This window comes from Pseudorasbora parva, chromosome 8 (assembly GCF_024679245.1).
Source record: "Pseudorasbora parva isolate DD20220531a chromosome 8, ASM2467924v1, whole genome shotgun sequence".
NCBI classification, from domain to species: domain Eukaryota; kingdom Metazoa; phylum Chordata; class Actinopteri; order Cypriniformes; family Gobionidae; genus Pseudorasbora; species Pseudorasbora parva.
The window spans coordinates 7,142,313-7,155,801 of NC_090179.1; the positions used below are offsets into that span (position 1 = coordinate 7,142,313).

The 13,489-nt window shown below is 39.0% G+C and overlaps 1 protein-coding gene across 3 annotated transcripts in view; it reads right to left on the bottom strand.

Moving 5' to 3' along the window:
- rsrc1 (arginine/serine-rich coiled-coil 1) overlaps positions 1 to 13,489 on the bottom strand; it is a 242,138-nt gene that overhangs the window by 111,969 nt on the left and 116,680 nt on the right. The gene's annotated exons all lie outside the window — the stretch shown is intronic.

Genomic DNA, 13,489 nt, shown 5'->3' on the forward strand with positions numbered 1-13,489 from the left:
AGTTTATTAGGAAATTTCTACCATTGCATTTGCATTTGTTTAAAGTGACCCCGAGGCAAGCGTCCGGTGATATTACACCAGCAAGTGTTTAGACAAGAAGGGAAAAAAGGAAGAAGAAAAAAAACGAGCATCAATATGAAGAAAAATATAATTAGTTTCAAAGGATGACAAATGGGTGGCGGATTAATAATTAGATAAGTTTGTCAAATTATGAGACAGGCCTCATTCTGGCAAACACTGAGCAATAAGAGAGAGAGAGAGCTGATAAAATTTGACACAGATATAATACAAATAAGCTACAAAACACTGTTTGACGCCCACATCTCTATTGGATTTGGAATACTATCCGATCTGGTTATAACCATCCTAGCGAACAGAACTGACCAGTTAATGCTGAAGCTCCAAATCCTGCAGGAAAAAGTTATACAAATGATGCAAAACAGAGGAAAAAACTGTTTCACGCTGCAGAGAACCTCACTGATGTTTAGGGAATGGATGTGTTATTAGCCCTCGCTTTCTTGACTGAGGTAAACAGCCTAAATAAAATAATTAACTCATCCTCTTGTCATTTACACCCTGTGCTTTTTTTCTTCTGCTCTGTTGGGATCTGTTGACTCTCAGTGCAGAAAAAAGGTCACACACATGAGGAGGAAAGGTTGTGTTTGTACATGACTGAACGTTCATTGCTGGAGTGTCCCACGATCCTCCAGAAATCATCCTAATATGCTGATTTGCTGCTCCACAGACTGATTATTATCAGTGCCTAAAGTATGGGATATGTAAAAAGTAAAAAAAATAAATACATAATTTTTATTCATCAAGGATGCATTAAATTGATCAAAAATGACATCAAAGACATTTACAATCTCACAAAAAATCTATTTCGAATAATACTGTTCTTTTAAACTTTCTATCTTGACAAATGTATTAAAGTTTGCACGAAACTATTAAGTTTCCTACATTGATAATAACACTATTTTAAAGGTGCCCTAGAATATATATTTTTTAATGAACCTTGCCATAGTGAAATAATAAGTTCAGTGCATGGACATCACATACAGTGAGTCTCAAACACCATTGCCTCCTCCTTCTTCTAAATCTCGTGAATCAAAAACACCCCGGAAAAATAAGTGCTTCTCAACATAAGGCCAAGCGTGACGCAAGCGTTGGGGATCATTTATATTCACGCCCCCAACATTTGCATCTGTCCAAACATGTTCATTGTCAGACGGAAATGACGGAGCCGAATCATCGAGACTGCAGATAAACAAACTTCTCGCATGGACACACGTCATGTTCAGGCTGTGCAGGAGACGTGAGGACTTTTCTACCCTTCCCACAGATAACCAATGTCAACAGTCATGGTTGATGTTTATAATCCGACACCACAACAATTTAATTCAAGATCATTCATTTGTTCGGCCCATTTCAAGCAAGCTTCGCTCAGCGTTTTAAACTGAAGAAAGGGGCAATTACAACTGTATTCCTGCAAGCAGTAAGGAGCGATTTATCCACTTTTTAAACAATTTCTGATTAAATTGAAAGTTTCTTAGAGAGACCGCATTGTCTAGATAACTCAAGATGCTAGTACAGTAACAATAGGAAACTCCAAGTACCATACAAAACTAAATAGTGTGTCTAATGACAAAGGCTAATATTATTTTGTATTACAAAATACAACCGTAGATACTTTGCTTACAGATCATTCACTCGATCCTTCTAGCAAACGTCATCTTCTCTACCATATAAGTTAAAACGAGTCATTTGACAAGGCTACTCATTTTGTAAAAATATGTATTTATATTTTTGAGAACTGAAGTATGATGATTTTGCATGCTTGTATTAAGAGTACATCACAGTCACTGCGTTAGCCTACGTTGTGACTAACGTCATATAAACATGCAATATTGTTGATGAAAAAAGACGAATCATCACTGGTTTGGGAAAGCAGATTGTTCATGCGGTTGCCAGATTGCCAGATGCCAGAGCTTTTCTGTGAAAAAACATGTATGCTAGTGTCATTCAGTCGGTCTGTGTTCTGTCAGGACGGTCAGGACTCACGAGCCGCTTCACTGAACTGCTGTGAGCTGCTGAAATAAGCCAATCAGAGCAGAGCTCAACATTAATATTCATGACTCTTCCAAATAAGGCAAAAACAGAGCATTACATCCTATATTAAAGGGTTATAAATGGACCTGTAAAACTGTATCTGGACTATCTTTGCCCTTAAATAAGCCACATACCCTCTATGTAGATATCAGAGAACAATTTAACATATTGATTCAAATCATTCTAGGGCACCTTTAAGGTTCAGTTACTAACTATTAACTAGCTGCTTATTATCATGCATATTTCTAGGATATTGTCTGTTTATTAGCACTTATAAAGCACATATTAATGCCTTATTCTTAATTATTCTACATCCCTTAATCCTACCCAATACCTAAACTTAAATGCTACAAAAACTACCTTACTAACTATTAATAAGCAGTAAATTAGGAGTTTATTGAGGCAGTCATAGTTAATAGTGGATATGTGCTCCCCATACTAAAGTGTTACCACCATAATAACTAATATTAATAACTGAGCACCAAATCAGCATATTAGAATGATTTTTTAAGGGTAATGTGACACTGAAATAAAATAAAAATAAATCAATCAACTGGACAATATTGATAGATACTAATAAATTAATAAATGTGAGATTATCAGTTGAGCAACAAGGCTTTTCCGATGATAAATGTAGTAAATTCGGGATTGTTCCAGCTTCTCAAACTAAATATATTTAAGCGCCAGGCTAGCGTGTGCAGCAGAGAAACGATGAGTCCAGGGTTCATGGGCTTTAGAGTCCCACTGAGCGGTGCTGGAGCCGTCTCTATCTCACCCCCCACACACACTCACACACACACTTAGTCGTCCAGCATAAACACTGAGCCAAACCAATTATCTCAATTACCGCAGCCGCAGCGTCACGTTCACGCTGCTCAGCGGCCTCTGCTTCACTCGCTGCCTTTCCTCTGTCTAGACCCAGATTTCTTCTCCGTTGATCCAAAAAAGTCCAACATTTTGAAGAATGCTCACACTTCAGTAGTGGCGTTGAAGCCTTTTTGTTAAACTCTTGTTTTTTGAGTAGGGGGTCGGAGAGACTCAGTTTGCTGCACTGGGATTCTGTTTTCCTGATATTTATATTCGTTCCCCGTTTTCAGCTCCATGAAATTTCGAAATGTGAACGTTTAGACATAACAAGAAGCAATCGGCCTCCAAAACTACTACGATTCCCAAAAATAAGGAATGAAACCGAGTAACTATATATATATATTAGGGATGTGTTTGGTACGGCATTCACGGTTCAATATGCACTTGTGAATTACGTGTTTTTTTTTTGGTTTTGCATCTAATTAATTATTTATTTATATTTTCTCAGTTTATTTCGGCTATGTTTGAGTGAGTCTATGAGTCTACACACTGATATGATCAAATGTCCAATCATATGCACTAAAGTTAGGCGGTGTTTAGCCACGTTTTAAAGCCTTGCCGGTTAAACATTTCATTTCGTGTTTTACATGCGCTGGGCGTGCGCACTAAAAGCCTGACATACACACGTGATTACTGGACTAAGTAGTCTTACTGCGCTAATACTGACAAATACACACAAGGTTAAGATATATAAAACACAGTCGGTTATGTCTAAAGTGAAAGTAAAATCGTGTGTGTGTTTGTAAATGAGATGCGAGCAGGTCTTAACACCGCAGCCCAGAGATCATGAATGCTTGTCCTTAAAGGGACAGTTCACTTGTAAAATGATGTTAATAAAATCACTCACTGCTCTTTAATAAAGTAATAATACAGAAGCTTTTAATCAATGTTGTATATTGAAGACTATGTTGTTTTAATTTTAGCCTACATTAATTCATTCAATTTCATACTTAAATGCTGCTGTACATCTCTGAGCTGCCACTGTAAATCATATATATATATATATATATATATATATATATATATATATATATATATATATATATATATATATATATATATTATACAATACACTTGATATGTGTACAAGTTTTTTTTTTTTTTTTTACTAAAGTAAAGTTTAAGTAAGGTTTTTTTTTAAAGCATTTTAAGTAAAATAACGATATATTATGATAAAAAAAATTCTCCTTAACGTCTTTCTGTTCCTGTTCCTAAGAATAGAATAGCAAAAAACGAACCGAACCGAAAAACCGTGGTTAAAAACCGAGGTATGTATTGAACCGTGGAATAACTGTATTGTTGCATCCCTAATAATTACTCTCTTAAACAACTCTGTACAGTAAAAACATCCTTATTAACAATCATTGAGGCACAGTGGAAAACAAGGTACCTTTTTTTTTTTTACATAAAAAGAGCCCATACATACACACAACAGACCATTTTCACATTTCCGGGTTTCTCAGAGGGAAAGTCATCATATTTGGGTGAACTTTTATAGCAGTGAATGAGACAAAACATATATTAGTATACACCAATATATTTCTGTGTCCCCATTTGCTCAATTAGCAAAAGAAAAACTCCACAATAGTGATATCAAAACTTTCAAAAAGAGGAGAAAATAGAGTGAGATTAATAAAGGCAGTGGAAAGGGAGAAAGATGTTAATTTCACGGTCACTCCCATAGTATTAGAAACACCCTCACACCAGCGTAACTTGCTTTTTTTTTGTAATTTGATGCAAAAGTAATACAATACAAAGTGTTAGTGTTATAAATTTACATCAATTTTTTGACAAATGAAAATAAAACCTTTGCAGGATTTATGATCAGTTAATCAGTTTATCATCAGTCTGTGAAAAGGGTCTGTACCGTTTGCATCAAAAGGTAATCAAAAGAGGCAGTTAAAGGCTTTAACTCAAATAACATGTTTTTCTATTTATTTATTTTTTACTATGTATCACAGCTTCCACACAAATCCAAAGCAGCACGACTGTTTTCAACATTAATAATAATAATAATAATAATAATAATAATAATAATCGTTAACTGAGCAAATCAGCATATTAGAATGATTTCTGAAGAATGATGCTGAAAATTCAGCTTTGATTACAGGAATAAATTACACTTTACAATATATTCACAAAGAACACAAATAACATTTCCCAATATTACGTTTTTGATTGAATAAATTTACCCTTGGTGAGCAGAAGAGACTTCTTCCAAACTTCTGAACGGCAATATACTATATCTAGTATTATATACACTTATATCGTTTATATATATCCACACTTTATTCCATTACTCATTACTGTACTCATCTCATCTCATCTGACTTCTTCATCCTCATTTATAGTCATTTTTCATTTGTTATTTCCAACCTCTGCCCCATTCCTTAACCTAAAAATAAATAAATAAATAAATAAATAAATATAGACTGCAGCATTACGTTACAGGATCCCCCCAGAAAATGCAATATTCTGTTTTTAATATCCAGGTCTATAAGATCAGGGTAGAGATGGGCTCCAGTGCAATATGTTTATTTATATATTTATAACAAATACTGCATATCAGGAGTTCTGGGCCGGGCGTCTATAAAATATAATGTTGTGTATGGATATCTTTTTTAAATATAATCTCAATATGAAATCGGAGGCCTTTTTACAATGTGCCATACTTCAGGACGGCGCTAACAGCATTTAGGAAAGCAGAGGCTGTTCATCTTTGTGTCTACAGTAGGCACTGCCGCTGCATAATAATAAGCTTTCCTGCCCCAAAATGTTATTTAGCCGCCTGACGCTCATTTCTCAAACTTCACCACTTTTACAATTTTCCCAAACTTTTATTTCCTTGATTATTGCCAACAAGATTTCATTACGCATTTAGAATGTAAACAAGCGTGAGTGATGACAGAGGTTTCACCGCGGCGGTCCTCGCCTTCAGACGCACAATTCACACACACACACACACGCGCGCTCACACACACACACACACACACACACACACACACACACACACACACACACACACACACACACACACACACACACACACACACACACACACACACACACACACACACACACACACACACACACACAAGACGGGGCAAAATGGAAGGCAATTGTATTAATAGACTTTTTTGACATGCACATGCGTGTGTGTGTGTGTGTGTCTGTGTGTGTGTGTTACAGCCAGAGAAGGCTGGGCGTTGGGCTCACACTCAACTCACATAAATCATGTAGAAGAAAAATGAACAAATGTGGCGGCTAACTCATCTCCTCACCATCCGGAGAAAATGAAATTCACTGGAATACCTATCAAAACTGCAATCATCAGGAGATAAAATCGCCTTTGCTCTATCTGCACTTTCCGATTTAATTTCCTTTATGCCCTTGACATTCAGAGATACCATTTAGATAATGTGTATACAGTAAGGGACTGGTTCGCCCGCTGTGATGTATATATACACACACACACACACACACACACACAGGGACCTCACACCAAATCCAACACCATCATTTGGAAATGGATATGCAATATTTTCTTTGTTGTTGTTTTTTCTAGCCTTCGTCCGCGCACTCCTGTTGCGAGATGCAAAGAGCAAAGAATCTTAACGGAGAGAGAGATAAAGCGGCGGGATATGAAAGCTGCGCTCGTCCCCTCTATCAGTATGACATGCAATTATGTTTGGGCAGGCGTCAGGTTAAAGGTCAGCCTGATGACTCCATCATTTAGCAAAGCAGCTTACTTCACAAATGGAGGTAGACGGAGGCCCGTGGCAGACTCCCAGACACCTCCAATCTGATGAAATCATTAGTGTAATAAGCATGTAAATCTGCTCGCAAATTATACTCGCGCAGCTCCTCGGCTTTCATTTAGCTGACACTTGGTGAGGTGTTGTCAGATCACCTCTTTATCCCACAATCAAATTACTGGCAAGCGCGCGAGCGAGACGGGGGCCGCGGAAATACGGACGGGCGCTGAAGGCCGTGCCTGGACGCTGACACGCTATTGATTCCTGAAGCCCTGATCTCCCCTCGTTTTGTTCGAGAGAGAGACAGGTGCTTTTGATGATGTTATGGGAGAAATCTATTATTAAGCACCAGAAGATCTGGCAGAGCCAAAACTGAGCTGTTTCTCGCAACCGCTTGTCCTAATACCAACCATAAATAATTCATTAAATATAAACAAGGCCTCAAAAGCGAAAACCCACGGGGAAAATCCGTTTTAAATATCATTTCTTCATTTTTAAAGCTGATGGACATGAGATTAAGAGAGAAATGAGCCAATACAGAACACATACTACCTACCGGCGCATTGAACAGAGGGAGGCATGGTGGCTACCTCGTCGATTGAGGGGTCACTTTTTACTGTCCTTATTTAGCCGTACATCTTTTCTAGCTAGATCCAGGCCCCTCTAAGCAAAACGGTAGAAGAGAGAAAAAGAGAGCAATAAGCGGCCTCGGTTTCCTCACACAAAGCTAATAAGCTCAACCATAAATGTCCCACAAAGAAACGAGGTTAAACGATATCTGCCATCTAAACAACAGTGCAGCAAAATTAAGATGTTCCTGAATATGTTTCAGTAACTGGATATTTTTGGAGCTAATGGTAGAGAACACAAGAGTAGAAGTAGATAGGAAAACTTTTCCAAAGTTGCCTCCATCTAGACTTTGTAAAGTTTTCCAGCATCGTTTCACATTGGTACATCTGAAGCTTGTAAATGTGGGGCTGTTTATGGCTTATGTTTACTGGGGAGACGCGTATGCCTTTAGGGGAGGCTGCACACTTTCTGTTCCTCGGCACAAATCTTAATAAAATATTGCGGCACCTGGTGTCTGACGAGCGGGATGCAATCTAGCAGCTTTTATAAAGTCAACAATAAATTCTCAGGTACAATATTCACACATTCAAATGTCTCAGGAAACCTACCGCAGAACACGAGTAGAGTCGCGCATCTGCATGTTTGACGAAACACAGCTAGCGATGTTTCTCAGAAATGAACTCTCTCTAGTTGATCGGATTTGTCTATGATAATCAAATCTCAAATTAGATTCAGCGGTGGAGGGGCCATTTCAAACGCCTCTATCGTATTGAGGCTCATTTGAAAGCTAGTATTTTATGTTTTCAAAATACACACAAATAAATACAATTTTCACCTTTTGTGAACACTATATTATATTATATTAGGACATATCAGAAGATGATGTTGAACTGGAACATTTGCACATCGGACAGGACTGCCTTTATGGCTCAGAAAACAGATCCTGTATGCAAAACTGAATTTAAAATGTAAGGGTTTATATATTATCTTAATACATTAAGATTAATTATATTATATATACACACACACACACACACACACACACACACACACACACACACACACACACACACACACACTTGTGGTTTGACATGGCTGACGACCCAAGTCAACATTGTATCAACAAATGTAGCATTTCTATCATCTTTATCAGCAAACATTGTGCCAAACTTTTTTTTTTTTTTTTTTTGAATGAAATGCAGTTTAAGTTAAACTATTTATTGTGTGTGTTTGTGAGATTACACAGGCTTTCAAATTGTCATTTAAAACAAAAGCTTGATACTTTGATAGTGTCTCGACTCTCTAGGCTTGGCCATGTACCGAGGCCCTTTTCAAACAGACATATTGATTCAAGAGGGTTATGCATGTAATCTTCTTTTCAATAATTCACTGAGCCTTTTATACAGCTGTAGATCAATGGATGCGCTCATAAACTCTCCTCCCCTTTCACTCTCTCCTCCGTCAAATCTCTCCTTCCATCAGTCCAGCGCAATCTTTCCTTTCATGCTCTGTTCCCTCTACATCTGTCCATCACTCTCTACAAATGAAGACATGCTAATTGCATATTAACCTGTGACGCACAGTCAAAAAAATAAAAAAATTATTGGTTGATTCTTTGGGAAATAATGCCTTGTGAATTACTGCTGATTTCATTAACAGGATACTGAACTAAGTCACGTTATTTGAAAGACATGACTCTAGTGTGTAATTCTAAATCTAAAATGATAACAATAGCGATTGGTGACACTTTATTTAAACATGCCTTCATATCTTACAGAATTCATACACCATTATGTCTGAACACTTAGGTCGAGTTCTGGAAGAGCGTTCAGTATTTCAGCTCCTTAAGCTTCCTCAAAACCTCCTCACTTTGAACTCAAACCTCATCTTTTAACAATGTTTCGTTAACTGGTCCATACGCATTTTGCTTATTGTCTTGCATGTTAAAGGGATAGTTCACTTTAAAATGAAACGTTTGTCATCCTTTACTCGCCCTCAAGTTGTTTCAAACCTGTTTGAATTTCTTTCTTCAGCTGAACACAAGGGAAGATATTCTGAAGAATGTCAGTAACCAAACATTGACTTCCATAGTATTTTTTTTTCCTACTATGGAAGTCAATGGCTCCAGTTAACTGTTTGGCTACTGACATTCTTCAGAATATCTTCCCTTGTGTTCAACTGAAGAAAGAAATTCATACAGGTTTGAAACAACTTGAGGGCGAGTAAAGGATGACAGAATTTTCACTTTAAAGTGAAATATCCCTTCAAATGATCACCGTCTGACTGCCAGTTCATTTTGTTGCTCCCTGATTGTACATATGTATTATTGGTGTTCTTCTTCTTCTTCTTCTTCTTCTTCTTCTTCTTCTTCTTCTTCTTCTTCTTCTTTCGGCTGTTCCTTTCAAGGGTCGCCACAGCGAATCATCTTCCTCCATCTATTTCTATCCTCTGTATCCTCTTCTCTCAGTCTGACTACCTTCATGTCCTCCTTCTCTACATCCATAAACCTCCTCTTTGGTCTTCCTCTCGACCTCCTGTCTGTCAGCTCTAACCTCAGCATCCTTTTACCGATGTATTCACTCTCCCTCCTCTGAACATGTCCAAACCACCTCAACCTGGCCTCTCTAACTTTGTCTCCAAAACATCTCACATGTGCTGTCCCTCTGATGGACTCATTCCTGATCCTATCCATCCTCGTCACTCCCAAAGAGAACCTCAACCTCTTCAGCTCTGCTACCTCTAGCTCTTCCTCCTGTCTTTTCCTCAAACCATACAACATCGCTGGTCTCACTACTGTCCTGTACACCTTTCCTTTCATTCTTGCTGGTTCACTTTTATCACACAACAGACCTGACACTTTTCTCCACCCATTCCAACCAGCCTGCACACCCTTCTTCTGTGTTATTTTACAATATTATTTAAAGTGTCCATTGGTTCTTAAAAGGTGCTGTATAAATAAAGCATTATTATTGTTACGCACTTACTGTAGGTAGTATAAATTATTATAACTAGACCTAAACCAGATTTTGTACCACGACTGTATTATTGTAATGCCTGAAGTGGTATGGTGATTGAATGAATAAACTCAAACCAATCCCTAATTATATAGTAAGGACAACTTTAAAGGCAATTTTCTCAACATTTTTTTGCCCCCCTAGATTCCAGATCCTTAAATAAACTCTGCCAAATATTGTCCTATCCTAATAAAACCAGAGATCAATGGGAAGCTTATTTAAAAATAATAAATAAATAATAATAATAATAATAATTGATCCATTGGACTGGTTTTGTGGTCCAGGGTCACATATACATAACTCTGTTTTCAATGGTGTATAAGGATCTTACATAATGAACTGTTATGTTTTATTACCTTAGAATGAGTCATTTCTATCTACATACACCGCAGGTCCTCTTACAGTGAAATCGCCATTTTGTGCCGCCATGTTTCTAGTTCTACAGTAGCCCTAAAGGGACAAACTGCTCTACAGAGTGCTAATCACTCTCTGCTGTCTCAGATGAAGTTATTTTTGTCCTGTGCTGGCCACCATAGCTTCTCTATGTGCTTTGAAAGGGAGGGGTGAACGGTGCACTTATAAAACTTTGCGTAGGTTTTGCATCAGAAGTGGCATACGGGTGAAACATAGGAAGTGTGTACGCACAGAAATATTTGGATTTATAAAACATCCCATGCAGTTTTCCCTTAATAGATCACAATTCATTCTAAATGTAGCGCAGCTTTTGCGGCTTCATGTCACGCCCATAGTTGCCCATAAATAGTCTGTGAAACGCCCACAAGTTAATAATTATCGATTGAAAAATCATGGCAAACACAGAGAGGCAATTAAAAAAACATAACTTCACTCAATGTGAAGTAGAAGTTATCGTTGACAAGAAATATATAAATATCTAATTGCATCTATATCTGCTCCACCAGACAGACACATTGACGAGAATATCAGTTTTGTACATTATTTCGCTCTGTTGTTTACCATATTTTTTATGAGGATGAATTGCATAACATCCCAATATTATCGCAGAACATATTTCACTGTTCTTTGTGCAAACGTGTTGATGTGCATTTCTGTTGTAATTTTTGTTTGATTTTGTTTGTTTTACACTACAGATCGATCAAACGGGTGTTTGTGTAGGCTGTTAATTGTAACGCCGCATTCACACGGGGCGTAGGCGTTAACGCTTCCCATTTACTTTGAATGGGTGACATCATCCGTTGCTGAACTGAATTGTGGGTTCCGTCGCGGCGCTTCACTCGCGTTGCAAGCGGCAGAAGTTGAAGAATTTTCAACTTTTCAAGCGCCAGCGCAGGCGTCATCCAATCAGATCGCCGTATGCAAATATCCTACAGCAGACGCTAGCCAATTGCGTTCATTACTGCTCCGTGAAACATCCAGACCATAGACCGTTAAAAATCCAGACGCAGCTCCTGGACCACTACGTGATATTCTTCCCTCTGTCTGCACTTTTTCAGGATTTAATGTACTTAACAGCTTCATTCACCTGTGCAGTGCACTGACAACAACTACACGGGCAATCGCACTCACACATACAACCAAATCGGCATCAATTTCTTCTCACAGACTAGCTGTCATAAAAAGGCGCTTTTTTGTGTTGTGTTTTGGTCCAAGCGGCAAGTTAATGTGATTGGCTGTTGTCACTATGACGATCGCGTCAGCACCCAGCTTCAGCCACGCCCTCCGTCAAGCGTTAACGCCTACGCCCCGTGTGAATGCGGCGTTAGACTTGCTTTGTGAAGTCTTCATGTTATTTATGAGTCAGTATTGCCTTTTCTTTTACACAACGGTCTACAGTTTCACACACTTTCACATGTTTCTTCCATCTGCCGACAATGCCGCCATTTCTCATTTCACCTGTTTTTGCCACTTCAGTCTCTCCAGCACTAGAAAGCTTTTTCTAATACTAATGTGGATCCTAAAGCTCTTTCCTGACCATAGCCCTTCTTCTTCCAGTGATATTCCTTTTAAACTTTTCTCTTTTTTAATGTCTCTCAGACATCTCTCTTTCTACAGTCTTTCTTCAAATATCACACACTCTCCTTTCACATGAGTGGACACACCCCCTACGGCTGATTGGCTCACTCTCCTTCCCTATCAAGAGTGGACACGCCCCCTACTGCTGATTGGCTCACTCTCCTCCCCCATCATGAGTGGGCACGCCCCCACTGCTGATTGGCTCACTCTCCTCCTCCATCATGAGTGGACACGCCCCCACTGCTGATTGGCTCACTCTCCTCCCCCATCATGAGTGACCACGCCCCCTACTACTGATTGGCTCACTCTTTTCCCCCATCATGAGTGGACACGCCCCCTACTGCTGATTGGCTCACTCTCCTCCCCCATCATGAGTGGACACGCCCCCTACTGCTGATTGGCTACAAGTGTGTTGTGCTGCTCGGTTCGAGTTCAGCGTTTCTCAGAAATCGCAACTTTAATAGTGAAGAGGACGCAGTGACTATGCTTATCTACAAAATGATGGCTCAGGTTACACTAGCTGCCCCATGTACCACATGACACTGACAGTGTCCCATTCAAACACTAATACCTGTGCTTCTGAGCAGGATCAACAGTGAGAGATCTCCAGAACGAATGAGCGGGAATATGTGATAGAGATTAGATTTTTTTTTATTTTGATTTTAGAATATAAGCATGATAATTGATAAGGAGTAAGGTCAGGTGTGTGGAGTGACCCTTTAAGGGCCAGGCATGCGTTTAATATTCAGGGTGTGGAGCTCAGGGAGGTGAGTGTACATTCAGAGAGTCAGGACCCCGCTGTGACCTCTCTCCATTATTCATCCCTTAGAAAAAAAAATAGAAATGGAAACTCAGGTTCCACCCAGGAGTAGAAGAGCATCCCTTTAACTCCAGTGCATGGCACTCTGACCCTATATTAGAAAGGCTGCAGAAAACCCAGGAAATGTTGGACGTTACATTTTTAAACCCTCCCTAGGGCTCATTTTAAGGGCCAACAGCACGCCCTACATCCAGAGAGAGGGAGGCAGGAAGGTAGAAGTGGGAAGACACTGTGATCTCTCCAGATGTGTTGAGAGGTAATGTGTGCTTGACATGAGTGTGTGAACCGTTTCAGACTAAACTGTACAGCGCACAGCGAGTCTACGCGCAACTGACAATTCAACAGCTTGAGGATACACATCA